Genomic DNA, 12,582 nt, shown 5'->3' with positions numbered 1-12,582 from the left:
AAAGCACTTATAAAACATATAGAGGATAAATATAAATTTGATAAATATAGATGATGCAAAAAAGGTTAAAGTTAAGGTAGTTTGGGAAGGAAGAAATTAACAGCTGGGGGGATCAAGAAAAACTTTATGTGGAAGGCTAAAAAAATACTTGATAGGGCAGAGGTGAGTAGGGAATACATCCCAGGTATGGGGGATGGCCAGTGTAAAAACATAAAAGGAAGAAAGAAGAAAGATGACCAGTTTAGCTGGATCAGAGAGTATGGGAGGGAAAGTAGTGTTCAGTGAGACTGGTAAGATGGTGAGGGATCAGGTGGTGTGGGGCTTTAAAAGATAAAAAGAGGAATTTATATTTTTTTCCTAGAGGCAATAGGAAGCCACTAGAGTTGGTTGAGTAGGGGAGTCACATGGTAAGATTTAAGATTTATGCTTAAGGAAAATTACTTTGGCAGTACTGTGTGGAGTGGAGTGGAGTGCTGAGAACCTTCAGGCAGAGAGAACAATTAGGAGGCTATAGCAATAATCTAGGGTCTGAATTTAGGTGGTTACTGTGTAAGTCTTTTTGCTAATTCCACTAGTAGGTACTCTGATGAATATATTAATTTTTTCTGCCTTTGGCCTATATATTTGGTCAGAGTAAGTCATCTGATATTATGGGAATACAAAAAAAGAGACAAAAGACAGTCCTTGCCCTCAAGAAGCTTACATTAGATTGTAAGATTGTAAGACAGTAAATGAATATTTACAAATACAGTTATCTCTTCTACTTTGAGGGGTTAGAGTGATCTGGAAAATCCACATGTAAGTTTTTGGCTTTCCTTTTATACCAGAAAAAAGTCTGAATTATGGGTATTAAAAGATAAGATATGTTGGTATTATGCAATATTATATATATATATATATATATATATATATCATTCATTTCTGAGTTTCTAAACTTTTTCAGGGGAATCTGCTGGTCTTTGAGTGTCATCTGCAGTTCCCCCAAAACTCCCCCCCCAAATTCTTATTTAATTTCTCATGCCAACCAGGATATATCAAAACTGCAATGTGGAAAGCATTTTTAGTCATGTTGGCTCTTTGTGACCTCATTTGGGATTTTTCTTGATAGAGAAACTGGAATAGTTTGCCATTTCCTTCTCTAGATCATTAAAATTTTTTTTATTTATTTAAGGCAACGGGGTTAAGTGATTTGCCCAAGGTCACACAGCTAGGCAATTATTAAGTGTCTGAGGCAGGATTTGAACTCAGGTACTCCTGATTCCAGAGCTGGTGCTCTATCCACTGCACCACCTAGCTGCCCCCTCCAGATCATTTTACAGATAAGAAAACTCAAGCAGACTTACCCGGGTTCAGACAGCTAGTGAGTGTCTGAGGTAAGATTTGAACTCAGTATGGTATGGTGGTTTTCTTGCCACCACTATGGAAGTTAGACTCCTTGCTGTTCATCTTTTGTTTATGAAGAGAACCAATGACATCATAGAGTGTTGTCTTGACTCAAGGGTGAATTGGATTTAAGTGAGACAGAGTTTTACTCTGTCTTACAGAGTCATTGTTGTCCAGTGGCAAGACAAAAGTCAGGACAACGACCATGGCCCAGATGCAGTCTATTGTCTGCCCTTTTTTGCTTCACTGTTCACTAAATGGTTTCTACTACAACCAGATAATTATTCATTTTTACATCACATTTTCAGGTTTATTAAGTGTTTTCCATAATAACCTATGAGGTGGGTCAGTATTATTCTCAACATTTAATAGATGAGAAAACTGAGAGACAAAGAAATGGTCAATGATCTGACCAGCAACATAACACAACTACTATCAGCCCAAGCCTATTTTTCCTCTTCAACTTCCTTCTCTCCCCGTTTCTTCAAGCTCCTTGAAATCAATGTCTGTTTTGCTTTTGTCTTTATTTCCTTACCACTCAACAGTGTTATTGCTGTTTGTCCTTCATTTCGAAGAAGATCAATGACATCAAAGAGTGATGTTTTGACTTGAGGGTGAATTAGATTTAAATGAAGTGGAGTAATACAAAATTGTCAGCCTTATTTTGGCTTCCAGAGTCAAAGGAGTCCAGTGGCAGGACAAAAGTCAAGATGACTAGCAATGGCTCAGGATTCAGGGCATCTTTGATATTCAACCAAGCTCTAAATGCTCTATAGCACCTGCTTCAGCCACTTTCATGACTTTTGGAACAAATTGTTCACATCCACCTATTCTGCCATACTGCTAGGGGAAGTTTTCACATACTTGGGGGTAGATATCCCCTTAACTCACCAAAAGGTCTGAGGCCTGTCAATTATCTTTAATCTGTCTTCATCCATCTGTCAAGATGGTTTTTACTGTGTTATGACCAATGCTCATGCTATAGATTCTTAGAGAAACTCCTGGTTTGCTTGGGTTGGGAGACTCAAATCAAGTCCCAACATAGATTCCTGGACCCTTAAGAAGAAACATCCAGAAAGTGAAAGACTGGAACTCTTCCTCTGACATATGATCAGAGGTCAGCAGTGTGAACCACATGGAGAAGTGTTTCTCAAATGAATCAGTGCTTTAGTCTACATAAACATCTCTTCTCTGTTGTGTATGTAAGGCTAGGTGAACTTCAATTTGTTAACTATTAGGTGGACTACAAATTTCATTTCATTCCATTTTCAAACCCAAACTAACAGTGGAAGTGGCCTATGTCAAGTCTAGCCTAGTAAAAATACCTGTGTTTATGTTGCATACTAAATTATGATACTTACAACTTTGATTCACAGATGTTCAAGGATATGTATTCCATGTAATTTTCAGGGACTGAAAATTTTCCTGGAAGGAAAAATATTGAATTTTTCCCTGGGCTGGTATATCCCATGGGGCTTTAGGATGAATCCTAAAGCTTTTTCTTAGGATGCAGAATATGATACACAGATGTCTCTTGGGACAGGGATTTCAAAAGGGCCAAAAGGGACCTACAGTGATGATGATGTTTGCTCTTCATTCTTGAAGTCAGGGAGGTGATGCCATGACAAGCACATGAACAGGATTTGAGTGAGGCAATGCCGTGCTTAGTCAACAGCCTCACTTTCTCTTCCAGAGTCATATGAGTCCAGCGGCCAGATATGAATCAGGATGACTGGAGATGAACCTGGATGGGAGTAATCAGAATTAAGTGACTTCCCCAAGGTCACACAGCTAATAAATGGCAAGTATCTGAGGCTGGATTCAAACTCCTCTCTTCTTGACTACAAGGTCAGTGCTTTATCCTCTGCACCACCTAACTGCTCAAGGGAAGTATAGTAACTGTTAGGGATATCCCTCTCTGTGACTTGGTTTGTATCTTCAGTTTCCCAGTGAACATACAGAAGAGCTATTTGAATCTCATAAAGCCCAGACAATGAACATTTAATTTGAAAGAAGTTGGAGGTGGGTTCAAGGCTCCTGTTTGCATTAGGGTGGCAAGTAAGAATTGAAATATCCATAGAAGGCCACTTTATGAGAATTTTATGAGGAATTTAACCCCACTTCTCTTTGCACTGGAAATGAGAGATGTGCCTAAACATCTGCATTGTGTTTATTTCAATTCAGCATCAGGAGCTAGAGAAAGAGGGTCTACCCTGGTGGGGATGGGGTAAATTTCTGAATTTCTGTTGCCTCTTTTTACACAGTATGCTTTAACTAGTTACTAATATAACAGATTTAAACTAGTTACTAAGATCTCAACCTTGTAGAAGTTGAGAGGGGAGAAAAAGGAAAGGAGTAGCTTAGTAGAGGCATACAAAGCAAGCAAGCTGATTGGCAAGCTGATTGGTAGAAGTCCAAAGGAAAATTTCAGATCCGGGAAGAGGCTGAGGAGTACCTGGCAATCATGTGTCCATATATACCAATAGAGAGACACATATGGATTGACTGATACTCATTGTGATCCCTATTGTTGGATGGATCACATTACATTAGAATTTAGTGTTAAAGAAAGGATGACTGAAAATATTTTTAAATCCAGCCAAGATTTAAGGAAATATAATACAAAGCCAGTCTTTCTCTCATGTTGAAAGGAATGGATGAGCTGAGTCTAGGCTTCCTATGTAGTCTCTCAACCACCAAATTGTCCAACTAGCTTTGTTAGACGCTCCATCATTGTGATCTTGGGATGCTGCCATTTCAGAAAGCATACAAGATCAAAAGCTGTTCCCCTGAGGCTTTCCATTAGCCTCCTGTATTTCTCCACTTTGGTACCCTGCCACTGCTATATTTCTTCATTGCCATGTTCTACCCAGGACTGTAAGGATTCCTTAGTGGGTAGGTAAGGCCATCCCCTTGAGAAAGCCTAGTGGATTTCCATAATGGGTATCACATAGCAGGTTCATTAAATCGACAGATTGCCTTTCTTAAGTAACTATTGGTCATCTGTTAACACATGTTTGTTAAGGACTTACACTGTGAGAAACACTGAGAATGCAAAGAAAGACCCTAACCTGTTCTTCCCCTAAAAGAACTTGTATACAAATGGGGGAGACACCAAAGTATGTGCATCTAAGATACATGCTGAGTAGATGGGAAGTAGTAGATGGTGGAGGAAGGCACCAGGAAAGACCTCTTATAGAAGGTGGGGTTTGAACTCAGTTTTGAGGGAAACCAGGAAAGTAGAGGTAAAGAAGGAGAGAATTTCAGGCAAGGAGGTCAGCTAATGCAAAGCAACAGGGTTCTGGCATGGTGTGTCATACAGTAGGAATAGCTGAGAGATCACTATTGCTGGGATCATAGAAACCTGAGAATGTGGGTTCCATTTTATAGGACATTGGGGACCCTGTTGCTCCCACATTGGGCAACTAGGTGGTGCAGAGGATAGAGTTCCTGACTTGGAATCAAGAAGACTCATCTTCTTGAATTCAAATCTGGCCTCAGATACTTACTAACTGTGTGACTCTGGGCAACTCATTTCACCCTGTTTGCCTCAGTTTCCTCATCTGTAAAATGACTGAAGAGGGAAATGGCAAACCACTCTAGTTTGTCAAGAAAATTCCAAATGGGTTCACATTTTAATTAATCAATCAAACAACAACAAATGCTCCCATATCAATTGGGATTGTTTCTAAATTTGTCTCTATTGAGGATGATGTTATTTTGAAATCATGGGCTATTGGAAATGGCATTGCTTCTACCAGCTGGCTTCTCACATCACCTTCTCTCCATCCTTCTATTATCATGATATTTCAAAACTTTCTCCCTATTCCCTGGTTCTTAATAAAGGGATTAATAGCTATTTGCTAATCAGTTTCATTAAGTGTTAGCACTTCAGGGATGCTAGATTATAGCATTGTCACAGTTTATATAATGAAACTACTTTTAAAAAAATTCATGCCTCTGTACTCTTGCTTGCATTTATCATAATCCCAAAGCACATAAATCATAGCTTAGGAACTGAATAATTACATCATTGTCATAGTACCTGTGAATCCTATAAAACCTGTAGTCCTCAGTGAGAGTGCAATTCCAATATTGTATAAGTTTACAGTGTTTTTTCACCAAATATCCCCTCACAAGCACCCTAGTGTGGCAGAAACAGAATATATTAAGGTTCCTGCCATGTAGTCTGGGATAGTTTTGCCCCAGCCTAAGAGGAAGAGAAGCTTCCTAGTCCCTGGGACCAGACTTGCGTTATTAAGTCTAGGTCAGAAGGAGTCAGTGTCCCTCAAACTTGATGGTTGTCTCACTGCCATACAAATCAACACACCTTTATGACTGAATACAGCATCGTGATTAGATTCATTTCTATATGAATATGGGGAAGTGGGGCTGCAGTGCTAAATCAGTTCTAAATCCTTGCTGAATATTTCTTTCTCATTTAATTATTAGATATGTTTTTTAAAAATATGTTAAATGATATATGAGTATCTAAGTTCATTACAAATTTGAACCTAAATAAGAAGACAAGTGTGGTCATAATATTTAGCAATATTAAGATGTTAATAATACATTAATGGTACTTTTGACTTAAAACAGTACGATAGTTATTCTAAAACAACTATTCTGGTCTCTAAAGTAACATGCTAAACAATCACAGCCATAAGAAATTATTTTCTAGGTACATAAACACATATATAATGAGACAGAGAGAGAGAGAGAGAGAGAGAGAGAGAGTCAGAGACTTACAAAAGTCCTTGCAATGTCAGGACATTCAAAATAGAGATTTCTGGTGAACCCCACAAATGTAAATAAATATAGTCTTCCTGTCCACATGAACCTTTAGAAACTGCCCCAGTTTAAAGGCAGTTTGAGGGTTTGTCCATTCAAAACCACACTTCACAAACATTCACTGATCTGTTTTCTGTGTCTAACCAGAGGATATAGTAATTCAAAGCATATTCAAATAGCATAGAAAAATTAGTGAGAAAAAAAGACTTTCTTCATGAATATTAATGTATACTCTCTCAAAGTTATCACATCACCATTGGGAAAGAGGATATATTTTAGAAACAAATGTGATCATGGGACATTCGTGGAGAGGCAAATAGATAGGAATCATACATAGCCAGAGAGGGAATGCACATGCATAGTCAAGACAATTTATAACCTCCTATGTTGGAGAGTTGCTAGCATCCTCTGTTAAAGAGACTGTGATGCTCTCTGTTGGTCTTTTCACTAAGTGGCTGCTATTTTCTAGGTTTCAGCTATAATTGGACTGCTTTCTCATAGAAGAAAAGGTTTACTAGCTCTTTTTAGTTTATAGTTCCATCTTACTTCTTTTGTGATGCAAACCCCAGCCATCCAAATTTAGCAGTTTCTTAGCCAGAGAAGCTCTAAAGTATTTTAAGTTTGTCTTTGGAATTTCTTTTAACTGAAAGAGTTATGAAATAAATGAGAGAGAATCAAATGAAATGAAAAGTGAAAAAAAATTCTTTTCACCATCTTTCCCTTATCCATGATGTAATTTTGGTCCATTCTAGGTGGAGAAAACTGAAAAGGACTAGCAACAAAAATCATTGTCCTCCATGGACTGGTCTTTTGTGACATTTCAATAAAGAGTATTTGGGGCTTGCTTTTATATGAGTTGCCTTGATAGCTTAACACTAAAATATATTTTATATACACTGTTGTTATTTTGAATAGAATTCTTCTTTCTAAATTTATTCCTGCTTTTAGAGGGATGTATATAGAGAACACGAGCAACCAGGCAATAGATATGGAGGGACATATACAGAAAACAAGTATAGTCAAGGTAGAACCAGAAACAGTTGTATTTATAACAAGCATTTGTTGAATGAATGTTACTGAATTTAGATAGGGTAATGGACGATTTTAAGAAATTACTTTCTCTATCTCTGGATTATCCTGTCTGTTGTCCCTTAATGTCTTCCCAATTTCCTTAAGAACAGGATCTGGCTTGACTAATCTAGTCTCCCTTTCCTAGACCCAAGCATCTTACTCCCTTTAAGACTGAGTTTCCATTGATTTATCTTGACAGGTACCAACTCTCTCCCCCACATAGGAGGAGAAAACCAGGGCAGACTATGAAGGAGGACAAAGGCATGTTCCCCAGTTGAGTTCTAGAAATTCAGTGAGATATTAGCTTAGGGTTGTCACACAGTAAGTACTTAAGGAATCTTTGTTGAGTTCATTTGAATTTGAGTTGAACAGCTGCTTGTAGGATATGTCACCAGCTGGGGAGAGCATGTCCCAGAGGAGCAGCTATTGTCTTTTTTTTTTTTCTGGAAAAGCACACTGAGGCAGTGAGTGCTGTTGGCCCAGGAATTGAACTTAAATCTAAGGCTTGATAATGCATGTGGACACATTTCCTCCTATGTGGTCATCTAACTCAAGAAGAAATTTTACTCAATTGATAAATGGTCAAAGGATATGAGCAGACAGGTTCCTAAGAAAGAAATCCAAAGGCTTAATAAGCATATGAAAAAATATTCTAAATGATTAATAAATACAAATTAAAGCAACCTATACCCTTAAGATTTTCAAAGTTGACAAAAAAAAAAGGAAAATGAAAAATGTTGCTGGGGTTCTACAAAGCAATGACATCCCTTTGACTCAGTAATTTGGCTATTAGGCCTATATACCAGACAAGCTAAAAGATTTGCCCATTGAGGGTTAAACAAGTAAATAGCTAAATAAATTATGGTATATTAATGTAATGGGATACTGTTACGATGATGAAAGAGATGTTTTTACAGAAACCTGGGAAGACTTGTATGATCTGATAATAGTGAAATAAACAAAACCAGTAGAACAAATTTAAACAAGGAAGTAACATTGTAGAGAAAAACAATTTTGGAAGACCTAGGAACTCTGATAAATGCAATGACCAACCAAATCTCCCAGAAGACCAGTGATGAAGCCTACTACCCACAATCTGACAGAGAAATAAATGATGGACTCAGGGTATAGATTGAGAGAAATATTTTAACGTGAAGAAATTCAGGAATTTGTTTTGCTTGACTATGCATATGTGTTAGAAGATTTTTTTTGGCAAGGCAATGGGGTTAAGTGACTTGCCCAAGATCACACAGCTAGGCAATTATTAAATGTCTGAGGCTGGCTTTGAACTCAGGTCCTCCTGACTTCAGGGCCAGTGCTCTATCCACTGCGTTACCTAGCTGCCCCAAGAGTTTCGTTTTTAATTTGTGTTTCAATGGGAGAGAGTGAAAGAAATAGATTTTTATTAATTTAAATTAGGGGGAAAAAAACCTACCTTCTTTGGGCATCCCTGAATAAATTTGATGAGCTAGGTCATTCTCTCCTCTCCTCCCCCATCCCCACATGAGTTACTTTTCCCATGTGAGTAACCTGAGATTGGCCATCATCTCTCTACAGGTGATAGTAGAACTGAAACCTGGAGAAAAAAAATCAGGAATATGTCATGGAGAATGAAGATGGGAGAGAGGAGTGGTAACACCCAGAGAAAGGGAGAAGCCTCTAGAGATTGTGTCATCATATTCAAGAGAACTCTAGAGATTCATCTAAGCCATATCTGAGTACTTAAATGGACTAAAGAAAGTTGGGACAAAACTGGTGGGGTCAGAGATAGAGAGGGACAGAGGGAAGGAGAGAGTTCCCTTCCTCCTTCAATTGGCAGAACCCACTGGCAGAAAAGAGGATGGATGCTTTTACCAGCAACTTTGGGATTCATGGTGATTCATTCAAATATCTCTGTTTTGTTTGCCTCCTTTTAATACCACTTTGCTCCATTAAATTATGAACTATGTGCTCATAAGTATCCTGCCTGCTTGTTTCAGTATCCTGGGGGTGGAATCAGTAACATGCCTGCATTTTCTCAACACAACTGCTGAGCTATCCTTTACTCTCAAAGCACTTTTGTAATTATCATAATGATGCATTTCTGAACATGACGTGTATATTTGTCTTGCCTCCCCAACAGTCAAGTTGCTGAGAAGGACAGGAATTATGTCTTCCCCTTTATTTCTATCCCCTTTGGCACCTAGGACTATAAACTCAATGAATTTATTGGGGCTGAGTCAGATCTTCTTTGAGAGGCCTTTTCTGACCCTCTTAGTTGTTAGTTTCACCATTCCCTTCTCCCCTTCCCATCACTGGGCTTTTATTTTGTTTATATACTGTATTTTTGTTGTTGTTTTTCAGTTGTTTCAATCATGTCCAACTTTTCATGACCCCATTTGGGATTTTCTTGACAAAGTTACTGGAGTGATTTGCCATTTCCTTCTCCAGTTTATTTTACAGATGAGGAAATTGAGACAAATAGAATGAAGTGACTTGTCTGAGATACACAATTATTAAGTGTCTGAATCTGGATTTGAACTTAGGTCTTCCTGATTCTAGACTGGACACTTTATTCGCGTTGATACTATTATTTACTTATCTTCAAATGTGATTGTTAGATCCTTGTAGACAAATGCTGCCTCACAGTACTTGACACATTTCAAGTATTTAATTGATGCTTGTTGATTGACTGGTAGATTGATCTTTAAAGTTTCTTCCATATTTTAATCTATGATCCTATGAACTAGGTCCCTCAGCTCCAAATGCAGCCCTCCTCTCTGATTCATTTATCTTCTTACTCATATCTTTGTAAAAACTATCAGATGTTCAGGCTGCTGTCCTGGCCTAAAGGTCCTGGTCCCCGGGTGTCCCTGGCTGGCAGGAATCTCTTTCACTGATCCCCCAGCCCTGCTTTGAAGCTCTTCTCAGGGACTATGGTGAGCAAGCAGGGGAGGAGGGTGGGAGGGGCACAAGCTTCTTGGTGATATTAAATGGAGGGAGCTGACAAAAGCAATCAGAAGATATATGGTTTAATAGGAGATTAAAAGCCCACGAGTGCAGCACAGGGCTTTGACCCGGAGTCCCTGAGTTTTTAATTTAATTTCTTTTGCTGCTCAAATCACAACATTATAAAATGATAAAAGTAGCTGTGTTTGCTCAAGGGTTTTATCATTAATTGATTTGGCTGAAGTTTTCCCTCCAGCGGCATCTTTCTGAGCATGCTTCTCATTTTAAGCCTCCTAGACTCAGCAGGCTTTCAGAGGACCAGGAGTGGGTTGGGAGAGAGGGAGAGAGAACCAGAGCAGGGGGAGGCAAAGGAAGGTGGAGGGAGGGACAGCTCTCACTAGCCATCCCAGCCACAGCCCTGAGAGGGAAGACTTGGCACTCTAGGACTCAGGGCTCATGATGAAAGTTAATTTTTAGTGCTCATTGCTTCCCCAAAACCCAACACATTGTGAGAGCCAGAGAACAAGGATTCAAGTTCCTTGGAAGAAGCAGTTTCCTGTCAAATGAGTGGTTGAGATTAGATAGCTTTTAAGGTTCCTAGGTATCTCTAAATCTATGATCCCATGAACCTTCCTCAGAGGTCTCTTTCTCACCTCAGAAAGGCTGCCTTGCCCCTTCCAAGGGATTCAGAGAGCTGACCTTCCTCTTCTTCTTTGCAGGCTTCAGACCTTAGGGAAGGTGGCTAAACCTTGTCCCAAGACTTTGCATAATTATCTCTCTCTTTTTGGGGGATTGTGCAGAAACTTCAAGGGGAAGATAAGACTGTCAACATGATCTAGTGTCAAAAATTCTGGTCTTGGAATCAAAAGGCCCAGAATCCAGTCTTGATTGTGTCACTTCATACTAAATCACTTACTAGGGGGTGACCTTAGGTGAATTATTTAACTTCTCTGAGCTTTGGTTTCCTGATCTGAAAAATGAAGGGCTTAGATTAGATGATCTCTAAGGTCCTTTTTCCATTTATAATACCCTCTACCAATCCCTCAATTCACTCTGGCTATTTAAATTCCAGAAGGTAGATGGAGAAGGTAGCTGGAGAAAAGTAGAAGGTAGCTGACTGCTGCTTCCCTCAGGGTCCTGAGAGTAGTACTGAAGGGCTAGGGTTACTAACACTGAAACTTTTGAACTCCCATCTAATATGTGTTCTCTATTATCAACCAATCAATAGAACACTGATATTTATTCTTCATTTTTGAAGATCATGAGGTGACACCATGGCAAACACGTGAATGGATTTGAGTAAGGGGATGCTGTACTAATTCACTAGCTTCATTTTCTCCTCTAAAGCCATCTGAGGTCAGTGACCAGATAAGAATAAAGATGACTGGAGATGGCCCTGTATGTGAGGCAATCAGGGTTAAGTGACTTGCCCAAGGTCACACAGCTAATAAGTCATAAGCATGAGCTCACACACATTTGAACTCAGATCCTTCTGATTCCAAGATCAGTGCTTTTTATCCTTTGCCACCTAGTTGCTCCACAATAGAACAATAAAACACTAGCTTTTTAGGAAACTGTATTTACTGTGAAGGCATAGCAAGAACAGTAGTTACAAAACATTCCCCCTACCCTCTAACCTGGGAGCTTTGACATGAAGCTCTGGGACAGAGTGGACTGAACCTCAAAGTTAATAATAAGTGAAGAGCTTGTGTAGAAAACATGTGGGATGAAATGGTATCTCAAAAATCAAAGTCCTAGGGATTCTTTTCTCCCTTTGTGGAATCTTCATGAAGTTTCTATTAGGTGTAGCTGTTAGTGTGGTTCTGGAATTCGTTTCTTTCTGTCATGAGAGATCCCTGAAACTTCCATTTTTCTTAAGGGACTTGTTCCCCTTGCGTCTGCATGCACTCTACTCATTCCAATAAAGTAGTGATTAAACATTTACTCTGTTCAAAGTAGTGTGCTAAGGGCTGGGGATTCAAATAGAAAAATGGGACAGTCCCTGCTCTCAAGGAGTTCGCATTCTAATGGAGAGACAATGTGTATAGAAGTTTTCAGATGCAAGTCTGATGGAAAGGTCCCAACGTCATTAGGGTACTGAGGCAAAGCTGATGGCAATATGACTTTTTTAATGTCATTTCCAGTGATACAATAAGATTAGTTTCTGATATTGAACCATTTGACTGTACCAAGGACTTTGGTCAAAAGAACTTTTCTCTTCAGTAGATGTGACTATGCCAAGATGTGTCTCCACTTGAGTTGCTTCCCAGGGTGATGGAAGGGAGTGCTAGCTTGGAAGTATTGCCATTTTTAAGGCTCTTGGGTTCAGGGTCCTAGACTATCTTTATCAGGGTCTGAGGGGTGGTGGTGGTGATGGTGATTTGACTTATTTGGCACAGGTTGCCTCTA

General features: G+C 39.1%; 1 long non-coding RNA gene across 1 annotated transcript in view; it reads left to right on the top strand.

The window, feature by feature from the left end:
- The window catches only part of LOC141523384 (uncharacterized), a 97,828-nt gene extending 88,340 nt beyond the window's left edge, over positions 1-9,488 (top strand). The window contains exon 4 of the long non-coding RNA XR_012478480.1: positions 8,803-9,488. This is a non-coding gene — a long non-coding RNA (uncharacterized LOC141523384). The remainder of the gene's footprint in view (positions 1-8,802) is intronic.
- Positions 9,489-12,582: the final 3,094 nt, after the last annotated feature.

The sequence above is a fragment of the Macrotis lagotis genome, chromosome 5, assembly GCF_037893015.1.
Source record: "Macrotis lagotis isolate mMagLag1 chromosome 5, bilby.v1.9.chrom.fasta, whole genome shotgun sequence".
Taxonomy (NCBI): domain Eukaryota; kingdom Metazoa; phylum Chordata; class Mammalia; order Peramelemorphia; family Peramelidae; genus Macrotis; species Macrotis lagotis.
This window is presented reverse-complemented; position numbering and strand designations above follow the sequence as displayed.